Here is a 14,490-nt window from a genome sequence, read left to right on the forward strand (position 1 = left end):
CTCCAGTTCCATCTGTGTCATTGCAAATGGCAAGATTTCATTCCTTTTGATGGCTGCATAATATTTCATTGTGTATATATACCACATCTGATATGAGGAATTCTTAATCTCAGGAAACAAACTGAGGGTTGCTGGAGTGATGGGGAGTGGGAGGGATGGGGTGGCTAGGTGGTAGACATTGGGGAGGGTTTGTGCTATGATGAGTGCTGTGAATTGTGTAAGACTGTTGAATCACAGACCTGTACTTCTGAAACAAATAATACATTATATGTTAAAAGAAAAAAAGAAGAAGATAGTAGGAGGGGAAAAATGAAGGGGGGGACTCAGGGGGAGATGAACCATGAGAGACTATGGACTCTGAGAAACAAACTGAGGGTTCTAGAGGGGACGGGGGAGGGGTAGCCTGGTGATGGGTATTAAAGAGGGCACGTTCTGCATGGAGCACTGGGTGTTATACGCAAACCAGGAATCATGGAACACTACATCAAAAACTAATGATGTAATGTATGGTGATTAACATAATATAAAAAATAAAATTTAAAAAAGAAAGAAAAATAGTACATTCTCACTTTAGAAACTGTCAAAGAAGGAAAATCAAAACTGTCTGTAATCTTGTCACTTGGAGGAAACCCAATACTCATGCTTCCGTATATTATATACTCTTCTTCATGTACATACATTTTACATCACTGTTCATGTACATAACATTTTTTGTAGTCTACGTTTCTCACTTAACATTGTAAACCTTTCCCTGGTCATCAAAAAATCTTTGTAGGTATGCTTTTCCTAACTACATACATTTTGACATCGTTGGAAACTTTTCTTAAATATTTCCTTGTATAATAGTTGCTCAATTCCAATTTTTGGCTACTACAAATAATTCTGGGATTAATATTTTTGGTATCAGCTTTTTCTGCATATTTATGAGTTTTTATAATGTAGATTCCCCAGAATCTCCTCCATGGAATTACTGGTCAAATGATGGGAGTACTTTGAAGGTTCTTGGTAAATTGCTCTTCAGAGGAGTTGTGGTTTTTTTATATACCTACTAGCTGTGCCTGCTCCACACCTCCCTCTCCAGGTTAATTATTATCAATAAAAATGTAAAAATACTTAGGAAAATGATCAAAGCCCATCAACATCTTTAGTCACGATTTTCTCTGTGGCTTCCCCTCCATTGGTCACTTGAGTGATAATGACTACATTTGGGGGGAGTGTCTATAAATCAGACTCTGTGCTAAGCACCCTATGAGCTTTGTCTTGTGTGGTCATCCCAGCAACCCTGGTCAGGCATTATTATTACCTTGGCTTTGAGGATAAGAAACTTCAGACACAGGTTAAGTGAGTGGCCCAAAGTGCACAGCTTGTGAGTGGTAAGATTGTCTCCTCTACCTGGCTCCCACCACCAGTCCTGAATGCCAGGGCAAGCCTGGGGCCAAGTCTGGGCTGTCTGCCCTGCATGGATCCCATTCCTGGTTCTGAGTGAGGAACCCATGACCAACTTCCTACTTGGTTGCATTGTGGCAAAGTCAAGGGGTAAACCTGACAGGGTCAAACCAACAAAACCAGCAGCAGCCTTTCACTGGGCCTAATATGTTCAACTCCCACAAAGAGTTGAGTTTAATGATGTGCCTGCAGGATTTAAGCTCAGCAAAACATCGTTCTTTCCCTCAAGGGCTTACAACTAGTTGAGGAGTGAAGGTAAATACACAAATAACAGTTCTAGAAGGTAGAATACGTAAGGGCCTAAAAAGAGTTAAGATTTGGGGGTCTTACGCATTGAAAGAATGACAGTTGGCTGAGGAGGCACCATGGAAGCCCTCTACAGGGTGAAGAGAATTTCCTTTGGCAGAGATGGCGGGAGGGGACCTCAAGCAGAGGCTCTGAGTGGCCTGTAGGATGGAAGGGTGTTGGAGTGGTGGATGTTCCATGTGGGAAATGAAGGAAGGTGATTTGAAGGGTTGAAGTTGCCAAAGGCAACCGCCTACTCTTGACATGGGCTGCAGGACCACGGGTTGTGTCCACAGCTAGGAGGATGATGCCAAATGCCCATGGACATGGAGGGGAGTTCTGAATTCAGGCGAGAAATGAAGCCTTGAACTAGGGAGCTGGGTGTGGGAATAGAAGCCAAACAACAGATCTGAGAGAGTTTATACAGTGCAGTTTGCAAGCCTGGGTGATGCGCTGAGAGAGTCATTCATGATGACCTGAGCCCCTGGCCCCCTCTTTTCTGCCCACCCCCTCCCTAAGTTCAGTAGCTGTTCCACTGGATCCATCTCTGTAACATCCCAAGGGCATCAGTCCCCTCCAGCTGTCCAGGTCCCCACCACAGCTTGTCCACCTCACTGCACTCACTCCCAATCGACTTCTCAGCTGCCACAATGGCTGTCCCTACACCTTCTCCTTCCTGTGGCCAGAGCTAGGGGGATTTTGTGACTTCTTGTCTGAACCCGGACACTTCGGAAAGTGAAAAGAGGCACTATAAATAATTACACCGGGCAAAAGGCATAAACCAGGAATGTTCTGGGCAAACCTGGACATATGGACTCTCCAGCCAGGGGCATCATTAGCAAGTTAAGTTTCACCACAGCACCCTCCTGTTTAATGGCTTCCCCCAGCAATGAGAATAAAGCCTGCGTGTCTTCACCCCGCCAATGTCGGCCCAATCTCACCCTCCTCTCTCCCTCTGCTTGTGTCCTGTCCACACATAACTTCTTTCAGTACCAAGACCTTACACCTCCAGTCCCGGTGCCTGAACACCCTAGATCTTCATGAAGCCCGCCCCCGCCATTCGCACTTTTTCCACGTGCCCTCCCGGATGCTTCTCATGACCTTGCAGTAACTCTTCCTCATTCCCAGTTGGTTCTCTAGCACTTATCACTATCTCAAAGTCAGTTATTTCCAGATTTCCAGTTTTAGCTCCAACTTGTAAAGAGCTTGGGAGTTGTCACTCCCATCCTTACAATGAGAAAAGCTGGACTCACTGAAAATTAATGACTTTTTGGTACTCATTAGAGAACTGGGGTTACTGGGTCAGCCCCCGTCCTGGAATCCGCAGAGTCAAAGCCAAGAACAGGAGCAGGAACCACTGGCCCCTTGAACTGGTAGGAACATTTTGACGAATTGCTGGAGATGGAGTGTGGACTGATACGAGAGCAACAGATTCCTGGGGATGGCAGTCTTTTGGAAGACCCCACACTTTCTGGACTCTAGCTCTCGGCACTTACCAGGTTCTCCTGGGAAGGCCTGGGAAAGGTCCCTGCCTCTGGCTGGGGTAAAGTAAGAGCCATCCTGGTGAATGTACCAGAGAATTCTCCATAACAAAGGCCTGCCTTCTGGGTAAAGGTAGCCCTCCCACCCCACCTGCTCTGGCCTTCCTGCTTCACCATTCAGGAAGGCCACAGACCAGAAGCACGCGGCCACCACAGGGCCGAGATTGGATTGGAAGATTGGATTGAGCTATACCCCCTCCCCCTTCTCTACACCAGCAGGGCTAACAGGGCTCCCTATAGGAACAGTAATAGGATAACCATATACTAACCTCCTCTTCTCTGAGGAGGAGTACTTAGGGAAGCCCAAATCAAGAGGAAAGACAAAAAGCAAACATAAGGACACTAGAGTCTCTGGCACCTATAGCCACAGAAAACATTAGACAAATGTGCCAACTCCTAGGCAGATTATCGCAAATCCATGAGAGGCCAATTGACGGTGGTTCCTATTACCCAGTAGAGCATCTCCTGCTTTCAACAACAAAAGAACCACCAGCCCCACCCAAACCTGAGGAAGCACACAGTCTGAAGAGAGGAAGCAAGCATCAAAATGAGGCTCAGATATAGCACGGATGTTAAGAATGATCACTCTGGGAATTTAAAGTAATGATTAATTTTGAAGGGCTCTGCTGGAAAAAGTCAACCCACATGCAAGAACAGCTGGGGAATGTAAGCCTAGAGATAAGGAAGCCTCAGAGGAAATGCTGGACATTGGAGTGCATCAGTAGACTCAACATAGCTGAGTGAGGAATCGATGAGCTTGAAGATCTATCAATATAACTCCAGTGGGGGAAAAGAAAAATCCAGAAGAGCCAAAAACCGTGGGACAATTACAAACGATGTAACAGACTCATGACAAGAATACCAGAGGGAGAAAAGGGAGAAGAGTGAGCAGAACAAATATTTGAAGTAATAATGGCAGACAACCTCCCAAAATTAATGATGCACAGCAAACCACAGATGCAGGAAGCTCGGTGAAATTACACTAAGTCCCTTTGCATTTATGGTTTGTCGTGCACCCCCCACTGGCGTGGAAGCTCCTTGAGAGCATCGGTTCTTGTTCATCTCTGTATCTCTGGAGTCCAGACAGGGCCCAACACACAGTAGGTGGGCAGTAAATATTTCCTGAATGATTGAGGGAGTCAGACTGGTTTTGACTGCGTGCCTGGGTGCTGTTTCCATAGCTGAATAGGACTTTGATGTCCAGGTGTCTTTTTCTCCGCCCTGGCATCCTTCATTTAGCTGACCAAGAAGCCTTCTGAAGAGCGATGGTAACCTGCATGGTGGAGGGCCAGGTCAGCCCAGCTCACCAAGTGTCCCATAGCCAGGATGTATGACCCAGGATCTGCTAGGTGCCCCTGGGGTCACCCCAGTTTGGGCCACCATCACCTTCTACCTAGATCACACATCCTCATATCCCACCTGCCATTGAAGCTTCAGTGCCCTCCAACCCTCTTTCCACACTCCAGCCAGAGTGGTCTTTATCAGTAACCTTGACCCTTCAAATGTTTCAGTGGCTTCTCATCGCATTCAGGATAAAAATCCCAACTCCTGAGCCTGGCACACAAGACAGTTCATCGTTGTACCTGTGTCCCTGCTAGCCTCACAGCTTGCTTCAGTCCCAGGACCATCCCCTGCTCACCCTCAGCCCTTCGAAACGATTTTGCAATTCTCCGAGGTGCCCCCTCAGAGCCTTGGTGCTGATTTCTCCAGCTTCCTCCTTCCCGTCCTGCCCCCAGCACCTGGTTAACTCAATCAGCCTTCTGGCTTCAGTTGCATGCCATTTTCTGGGGAAGCCCCGTGTCCCCACACCCCAGGCGGAGTCCAGTGCCCCTCTTGGGGGCTGGCCCTTGTTGTAACCTTTGTCACGTAATGTTTCAGCTGTCTGTTTCCTTATGTCTTCTTCCCACTAGAATGTAAGCTCCCCAAGGAAGTAATGATTATCCAGAGTGACGCACAAAGATGACTTCCTGCCTACCAGCGGTCAGGCCGTCACCCAGTAGGGCCGCCTGCCGCGGGGGCCTCTCGAAGCAGCGCTGTCTTGTCTGATCACAGCTTGCTATTGATTAGGGCCCAGACTCTAATGTTACATGTTAGCCTGTAGGAAATGGATAAATTGCAAATGATTTCTGTCCACTAGAGGTGCCAATGATTTCTGACTGGTACAAAAGAGGAATCGCCGATGTTAACAGTTTTATTACTTGGTGGGACAGGGGTGCGTTCTGAAATCTGATTCCCTTCCTCCTTTCCCCTCTGTCTCCCTCCTCTGCATAGACAGGAACAGACACGTGTCTGCGTATATGATTATTTTTTTTCTCCCGGCCTTTCCTGAACCAACGTTACCATCCTGTCAGGTGGTTCCGTCATTAACCATTGAATGACTGCAGTTCAGCCCGCCGCTCAGCCACCTTCGGAGGGAGGCCAGGTGTGGACTTCAGGAGGCTGGCAGCTTCCAGGCGCTCCTGTGCCTTCGGGCCATGATCAGGTCTGGCCAGTGACCCAGCCTAGGGGGTCCTGGGACCTGGCCATTTCTGCCCAGGTCCCGAAAGAGCAGCCTCAGGTCTAGGGCTGCACTTGGGCTGGCCACAGCTCTCACTGTCTCTCAGGCTGAAGCTCGCTCTCCCATGTGTCCCCCCACCCCCCAGGTGTCCGGCCTCCATCACCATCGGGAGGCTCCCTCTGCCTCCTCCAGCTCCCTCTCTTTCCGTGTCCCCAATAAATGCTCCTCCCAATACATGTCTTGCATGCCTCACCCTGCCTGGGTGCTGCTTCCTGGAGGCCCCCGAATGTCACCTGTGTTCACCATGTATCTGGATGAGGGGCTTGTCTTTAGTCTTCTGAAAATTGTGTTTTGCCAGTAAGTCCAAGGCCGTCATTGGTACCATTTTAACGTGCGTATCTGGGATAGAATTTACACCAGCAGCAGGTGCTCAGTACATACGTGCAGGACGAATGAATGTGGAAGAAAAAAAAAAGGATTTTGCTTTTAGAGGCTTGCGTGCCCAAGTAGAACAGCATGGTCTTGGTGGCCCGGGAGCCCCGATCTGAAAGTAAACTGGGCCATGTTGCTTCAAAGCAACTGGAAATGCCTCTGAGTCACCTTCGCTCTCAGCTGGTTTGGTGTATTTCCTTTGAAAGTGCCCAAGTCTCCCACGTGACCTCATTCCTCCTCACAGAGCCCCTGCCAGGGCAACAAAGGGGAAGGCGTGTGACAGACGGGACGTGAGGGAAGTGCCCTGAGTAGGACAGAGAAGGGGGCATGTAGATGGGGACAAATATACAGAGAGGAGCTCAGGGTTCAGAAGTGAGGTGGGCCCAGTGAGCGCTCGGGGCCAAGCCTGTGGGTGGCTACAGGCCGAGTGGGAAGGGAGCCTGTCTCCTCAGGGCCCTGAAAGCCAGGACGGAAATGGAGAGCTAATTTGAAAATTCTCTCTCATCGCCCTGACAGGCATAGAATCTATGAAAACCTGTATTTAAAATCATTTTTCTGATCATGACATTTTCTCTGGTTATTATGCAGGTTGAATAGATGATTACAAATCATCCCCCAATGGTGGCTAATTAAATATTTGATAAATAGAATTTAGCACTTTTCATCTACAGAGAGCTTTCCTGACATTAACTAATTGAGTCTAAGAAAGGTGTCACCTTCATTCTGTAGATGACAAAACTAGCAAAGGGAAGACATTTAAAGAAGTTAAAAAAAAAAAAAATGTGTGTACAGGAGGAGGGATCCTTAGAGCAAGACTCCCCTGGCCCACAGAAGCCCCAGTCTTTGGGAAGTTTCATCTGTGCGATTTCTCACTGCTTGTATTCCTGCAGTGCTGGCCTCATTGGGTTTGCTTCTGGAAACATTCCTGGAGCCCCAGACGGGGACAGATTGAAAGGAGACAGGATGGGAACTCCTCTCCCCGGGTCACTGGATTCAAGTTCTTTGTGCTGGAAACACATTAGCGAGGGAAGGTGGGGTCCCTCAGGATCTGCTAGGGTCTTGGGGTGGGAGGTCTTATCCCACCCCGGTGCGTAAGAACTGGCGCTTGCGGCAGAAATCAGGACCCAGGCGAAGGGCGCCCGCGCCGCTGCGGGGCTCCTCGACGTCTGCTGGTGAGCAACAGCGCCACCTGCTGGCGACACGGCTCGTCCCTCAGCCCTGCGGACTCTCGGCGCGTGGCCAGTTTTCCTCTGTAATTTCCCCATTTCCTTCCCTGGCCCGTCCCAGCTCTGAAGTTGTGGCTTCTTCAGCTGGAGGAATGCAGCTGACAGGTTATTTCAGAATCATATAAATCTGCCAAAGGACCATTTGGATATAAAAGCAAACCTCTCACCCTGGATGAAAATTCGTGTTAAGAAATTGAAGTCTTGATGGACTAGCTCCTGGGAATGAGGTCTTACCTACCCTAGTGGAAGCTGAAGACTTCCTGCCTGGGAGGGCCCAGGGGAAATGCCCCGCCCTGGGGTGGGTTTCGGGGGATTCCTCTAAAGGTTGTGTTTGTGTAGTAAGCACTGTTTTCCCCAGGCGGTGTGCTGATTTGGGGATGGCGGCGGGGGGGGGGGGGGAAGAAGGAGCTGATGGGGCTCTGGGGTTGGCGCAGTCACGAAGCATGGCTTTAGGAGGACCCCACATGAGGCATCTGGTCATCCTGCCATGGCTCCCACCCGGGTCTCCACCGGGGCTTCCATCTGAATATTTTACTCCCTCCAAGTGAACAGAGATGGAAAAAATCTCCATTTGTTCTCCTGAATGATGAAAACAAGTTCTGAATTACTTTCCAGGCCTACCCATCCTTTCTCCTAGAGTGCAAGGTGATTCAGCTTCTCGTTTCCCACCTGCCGCCCCGCAGGACATCGAAGAAGAGTCACTGAGTGAGATCACCCTCAGGAAGCCTGTCCACACAGAAGCCCAGACCGGGGGCCTGGGGCCATTAGAACTCCAGAGCGAAGTGAGGAAAACCCTGCTGCAGCAGGAGGGCGCCAGTCTCTCTCCCACCCCTCGGGAAGCAGCAGATTTCAGTCCATGGGGACGAGGAGGTTGGAGCCTCCCTTGCCCCATCCAGCTCCTAGAGGGGAGTTTCCTGACAGCTCTCTGAGGCTCTGGAGCCCTGCACAGAGTCCCACCTGGAACGGAAGGGCCCACCTGCATGGCCCTGGAGGACAGCTGGCCCATTTCTCTCCCCCCGACACTGGCTGGGGTCCTACTGAAGGTGAAATTAAAACTGTCAGCGATGCAGCTTTCAATTTCAAAGATGTGTTTGGAGTTGTGTGAATGAGGGCAGTGTTGGACATGGGCTGAGAAGCATAATGCCGTGTCATCAGCGGAGTTCCTATGCAGGCGATGGTCCCCCAGTTCCTGCTGGGGGAGTCCTGGCCCCAGGCCCCGGGAGCCTGAATGTTGAGGTTGCGCAAGCACCAGCGGGTTCCCTGTCTTCTCTAGTGAACTCTTCCCAGCGGGTGGTCTGGCTGGCGCGGGCAAAGGCTTTCAATGTGGCAGCTTCCCTCCGTCATTGAAGCCTCCTGTGGCAGGATGATGTTGGCACACATTCTCTTATGCCGTGCAGCCTCATAAAGGGCAGGGACTGGTTCATCAAGCCCATTTTACCGGGGTGACCGAAGAGGAGGTGCAGGGAGGTTAAGGAACTTGTTCAAACTCAATGGCTGGAAGTGGCAGGGCTGGGGTTGCCATCGGAGAGGCTCCAGAGCCTGCGTTCCTCTTGCCGTGAGACTGGTCCGCCCTCCCTATGTTGTTGCGTTTGTGGCGCCTGCAGCCCCTCCAGCTATCCTAGCTTTCAACGGAAATGGCAATGGGGAGTCGGGAACAGGTGGGCAAACTGAGGCACTTTGTGATCCTCGAGTCCAGCTGTGGGTCAGAGATTGTGAGGACGGGTAGCTGCTCTCCTCTGGTTGTGCGGAAGCAGCGGGTGCGGTGGCAGAAGCAGAGTTAAATCCAACCTCTACCATTTCCCAGCAACAGGACGACGGGCCGGAACTTGGCTTCCAAGTTACTCTTCTGTACCGTGGGGGTAACGAGCCCCTCACGGGGCTGCTTCCAGGCTCGGATGAAATCACCTGGTACAAGACTCAGCATGTGATTACTTTCCCAAGTGCCTACTAATGGAAGAGACGATAATGGGCTTTGGTCTTGATTACTCAGCAAAGACACAGACAACCTCATGTGGGTCTAGTCTTGCACTCTATCTACTATGACTAGGTCTTCCATCTCTGCTGAACCCCTGAAATTTTCCATGCCTTAGTCTTTTATCTACAATATGCCCAATCAGTCTGCCAGGGCTTTTCAAGGAAAGTGTTGCTATATTTTAATGTTGCTCTAAAAATTATATAGTCGGTTTTCTAGTAGCAATTTCATGATTGTTGTAAGGTGCCTAGAAGTCATGCATACTTTGATAAAGAGTTTGTTTTAATGGAATAAAAATTGATGGATCTCAAAGCCAAAAAATAAAAAGGACCAACATTTAAAAAAGCATTTACATTTAACACTTAAAATGGCAATATAAGTGCAAGATTCAGAAACTTAAATATCTTCAATGCAACCCGAATAATTTCTTGTCTTCTTAAGTAGCTTCTAAGATTAAGCAACAGTTGGCAGAGCTACTTCATGGTCATAGGATATCTAAAAGATGTCACCATTGGGTAAAAACCCTAGGCCAGCATTTCCCACATTCTATGTTGTCTGCCAGAGATTTCAGAAATATCTTTATAAGAAGACTAGACTGGAAGGGGGTTTAACAGAGTCAGCACCTTTAATTATGTGAATATAAAGGTACAAGATAGAAGTGCTAGCACATGGTATAAGACAAGACGGTAAGGAGAGACCAACGAGCCCTGGAACCGAACACACCAGGTCACTGCAAGAAAGGGATGCTGCCCACTTGGCCTAATGCCTCCTAGAGACAAGAGGAGTCAGTCCCAGGTGGTGTGGCCGGATCATCCTCACACCTGACCATGTCCTTTGCCCTGGGTCAATCAGCCTGTTCATTTCCAACTTCCTTCTCCCTTCACTGCCTGTCACTTTAGCTGTGAGGCCCTGTTACTCCCCCATCCTGCCCATGCCATAGTGGAGAGACTTGTGGGCCCTCCCTCTCTCTCTCTCTCCCTTTCCAAATCTTCCCCTTTGGAGCTGCTGCCTGATGGGTTGATGCCCAGCTGCAGTGAGAAATCCCACCTGCCCTTCCAGGCCTACCTCATGGGACTTCCTCCATGAAGCTACCCTGATTCCTCCCCTCCCTTTCCCTCCAACGGGAAGATCCAGTGTGCACTCTGTATTAGTTCCCTAGGGTGGCTGTGACAGAGCGCCACAGGCTGGGTAGCTTGAACAACAGAAACTTAGTGTCTCACAGTTCGGGATGCTAGGAGTCTGAAATCAAGGTGTCAGCACCTTGGCTGGGTTTCTTCTGAGGCCACTCTCCTTGGCTTGTGGATGGCTGTCTTCCCCCTACCTCTGTGTCCAAATTTCCTCTTCATATAAGGATGCTAGTCATATTGGCTTAGGGCCCACTGTAATGATCTCATTTAACTTAATTACTTATAGACTATCTCCCAAGAAGGTCACCTTCTGAGGTACTGGGAGTTAGGACTCCGCATAGCTCTCTTTTGAGGGGGGAGGGGTGCACAGTCCAACCCCTACCAGACTCCCACTGCATTATTATTGATACTTTTTGGTGAGTTGTCATCATTCTCTCCTTCTCTGGAAGGCTCCTTGTGGGATCTGAGTCTTGATATAGCTCATATTTATATTCTCTGTTGAGCCTCACACAGTGCACACTCCATAAATAATTTGAGTGAATGAGCAGTAAACAGTGCTCCTGAGTGAATATGGACTGCTGCCAATAATGACAGGTCTGGAGTAGACAATGTGTGATCCTAGCAACACACTTCAGCAGATGATGTGGCTGCCCCTGCAGTCAGCTCCGACCTGTGGGGGAAGACCCTTGCCAACAACAAGAAACAATGCTTCCCCCTGGGGGCCCGAAATGTCATCATTGGCAAATGATGCTCCATGCTCAGTCTTTGTGATTCCTGATTCAAAAACCAGAATGGCCTCCTGCAGGAAGCACAAGCATCAGGAGGGGAAGGAGCCACAGCAGGTGGGGATGGAGGTGGCAAGGGAAGGCAGCAGGACGTGAGGCAGGGCGTCTGTTTTATAATCTCCTCCGAGGATGGGCTCGGACACCAACCATGTCTAACAGGTCCCAAATGCATTGTTTAGTTGCTTGCTTTTTTTTTTTTTTTTTTTTTTTTTAATGGAGAAACCGTTAATCAAAAAGTACCAGTTAGGCTTGTCTGTCATTCCTGTCCCCTTTTCTTTTTCTTTGCTTCCACATAGGCATAAGCCTCCTTGTTCAGTGGTGGTTCGATATCTTTACCTTTACAGAGATAACCCATCCAGTTAGAACCATTTCAGAGTGGATGCTAAAATGGTGTTCTGATGGCAAGGTTGGGCTTAACAATTCAGTGAGATTTAATAACAGGCAATTTATGTCAATTTCCAGATAATACAAGTCAGTTCCAATCTGTCCCTTAAGAGACTTGCAGAGCTCTGTGGCATTTGGTGTCAGAAACATTTCCCACAACTGTGGCGAGGCTGAGAAGGCATGTTGGGGCTGAGATGTCGTGGACACCGCCTTCCTGTACTTCAGCTTGCATTCACTTCTGCTCCTGTAGCCTTTTTTTTTTTTTGCAATCTCAGCATGATGGAAAAGCTCAGTAGTGGACCAGTTCGTTATTAGAAAAGAGGGATGCTGGTCTGTTCATCTGTCTTCCCTGCTAATCCTTAAGGATCAACATGCACTGTGCATTTGAATGGTGAGCCTGGGGGGAGTGGGTATTTCCACACAAGCTCCCCACTGGACAGCCCATCCGTGGTGGTGCTTATGGGAACTGAAAGCCTCCAATGTTCTCCCCTTGCAAATCCATCTTTCTGATCCAACTCTTGGGGTACCTCAATTGCATAGTCTGAAACAGCCCGACCTTCTTTCTCTGGTGCAGAAAGCAAGGATTTGCAATGCATTTATCCTTTAGAAGTAAGGTAGGGATTTTTCTTTGGGTCAAATGCCATACCAATATATTCAATTTTCCATTATTTGCTTTTGAATCATTACCTTGATCTGTGATTTGCTATTGTCCGCTTGACCCTTCCTAGTCACTCACTAGTCATTGTTGTTCAGCAAGGCTTTGTACAGAGGCCTGTTTGGACACTTCTGGCCCTTACTCTAGACTGGAGATCAAGGAAGTCCCGTGAAAACAAATCTCTAGATCCTTTCTCTGGGACCTAGTTTTATGCTGCCCACCCTCGGCAAGGAATGGGGGAATGCTTGTGGGGTGGAGGACTGGTGGGGCTGGGCCCCCACAACTGCTTAGACCTTTACACTGTGGCCCAGGTGGCCTCAGACTCACACACGCTCAGATAAATATCGAAGAGGCAGCATGGGAGCCCTATTGTTAACAGAAAATTATGATGGCGAAGAACAAATGCAACTTTTTTCTTAAAAAAAAAAAAAGTATGAGCATACATCTTTGTTAATAGATGCAAAGAAAAATCTAGAAGAATATAAACCAAATTATTGAAGTTCTTGGATTTGAGAAGTGGTGACGAAGACACTCTCCTTGACCAAACTTTAGTCAGGCTTCTCTGAGCCCAACTAGGCCCTGTCCCTGGGCATGTCCCCCAAGAGCACAATTTTAGCACAAATCCTGTCAGGTGGGTTTAGTCAGATCCCCTACCCTCTCGTTACCCCATCAGCCCCGGTGTCTGATGGGGTTTGTCATTCTGCACCATCCCCTGGTGATGTCTGGTCACCCTGGCCTGGCCTCAGCAAGAATCCTGTTAGGTCAGTGTAGCCAGGACTCCCTCTTCCCCTCATGTGTCCTCGTAGTAATTTTCTCTCCACTGACTTTGGCTAGAAATTCCCACTCTTCCTTGTATTTGGAGTTGAGCCCAGTCTCTCTGCCCTATACCTTATCACTGCTATCTCTATTGTGAGAGTCCCGAATAATCGGTCTTACTGCCTTAACAAGTGGCATGAGTAATTATTTAGCAGTGGGAACATCATGATTTTCAATTCTGAAATTATGTATTATGTTTGCTTCCTGTTATTTGTATCATATTATTGTGTTGGCATTTTTCACATAAATCCAGTGTTAGTATTTTTTAAAACAGCTTTCTCGAGCTATATATGGCATGAAACCTGCCTATGTAAGGTATACGAAAAGTCTTAGGACTTTTATAGAGTTGTGTGACCATCGCCACAGTCAGTTTGAGAACAATTTCCATCACCCCCAAAAGTTCCTGAGTGAAGGCACCCTTCACTCTCATCTCCATCCCCAGCCATCAGAGATCTCCTTTCTGAATGGATTTTCTGAAATTTCATATACAGGTGGCCTTTTGTACCGGCTTCTTTGGCGTGATGATGTTTTGGAGGTTTACCCACGTGATAGTGTGTATCAGCAGTTTGCTCTCCACATTGTTGGAAGTGTTCCATTGTACGGATGCACTGCATTTTGCTTATCCATTTCTAGTCAGTGGACAAGTGGGTCGTTTGCGGGTTTGTGCTATTATGAATAGTGCTGCTATGAACATTCGTTGCAAGTCTCCGTGTGGATAAAGTGTTACTTTTATAATCAGAAAAAAAGGAAAATGACAAAAGTAGAGACCAATATGGATGCGGATTTTCAAGCTGTTTCTGGAATGCGTCTTCTTTTAGCAAAACGGGAGCTCTGTAAGTGGGGCCAAAGTTTTAAAATAAGGAGGGAAAGACGTGGGTGGGTCCCTGAGCCAGATTTCCCTGACCCTGACCTGTGCACGGCCCAAGAGGAGCAGGGACAATGGCTTCTCTCCTCTGGAAACTGATGGTATTCACACAGGCCCCTCATTGCCTCCGAACGTGTGTGGCATGCCATGAGTCCCACGGCAGCTCTGACTTCAATCCCAACCCAAATGGCCTTCCTCTCTTCTGAAGTCCTGTGGTTCAAAAGCAGCAAATTAAGGCAGCTACGTGACTCTGCTGGGTGTAATGCCCGTTTCCCCAGGGTGGTTTGCTTTTGCAGCGGCTGTGGAGAAAGGCCTGGAACACTGGCGCAAACTAACTGGCTGAGTGGCTCAGACTCAGCAATTCTAGGTTTTAGGCTGGGTCCTTTCCCCCGTGTGCAAAGTTCAAAAGTTGCAGCTGGGAAGGGAAAAGCATCAGAAAAACCAAGGAAGAGAGGATCC

This window comes from Mirounga leonina, unplaced genomic scaffold, assembly GCF_011800145.1.
Source record: "Mirounga leonina isolate KUSES-001 unplaced genomic scaffold, KU_Mleo_1.0 Mir_413, whole genome shotgun sequence".
Taxonomy (NCBI): Eukaryota; Metazoa; Chordata; class Mammalia; order Carnivora; family Phocidae; genus Mirounga; species Mirounga leonina.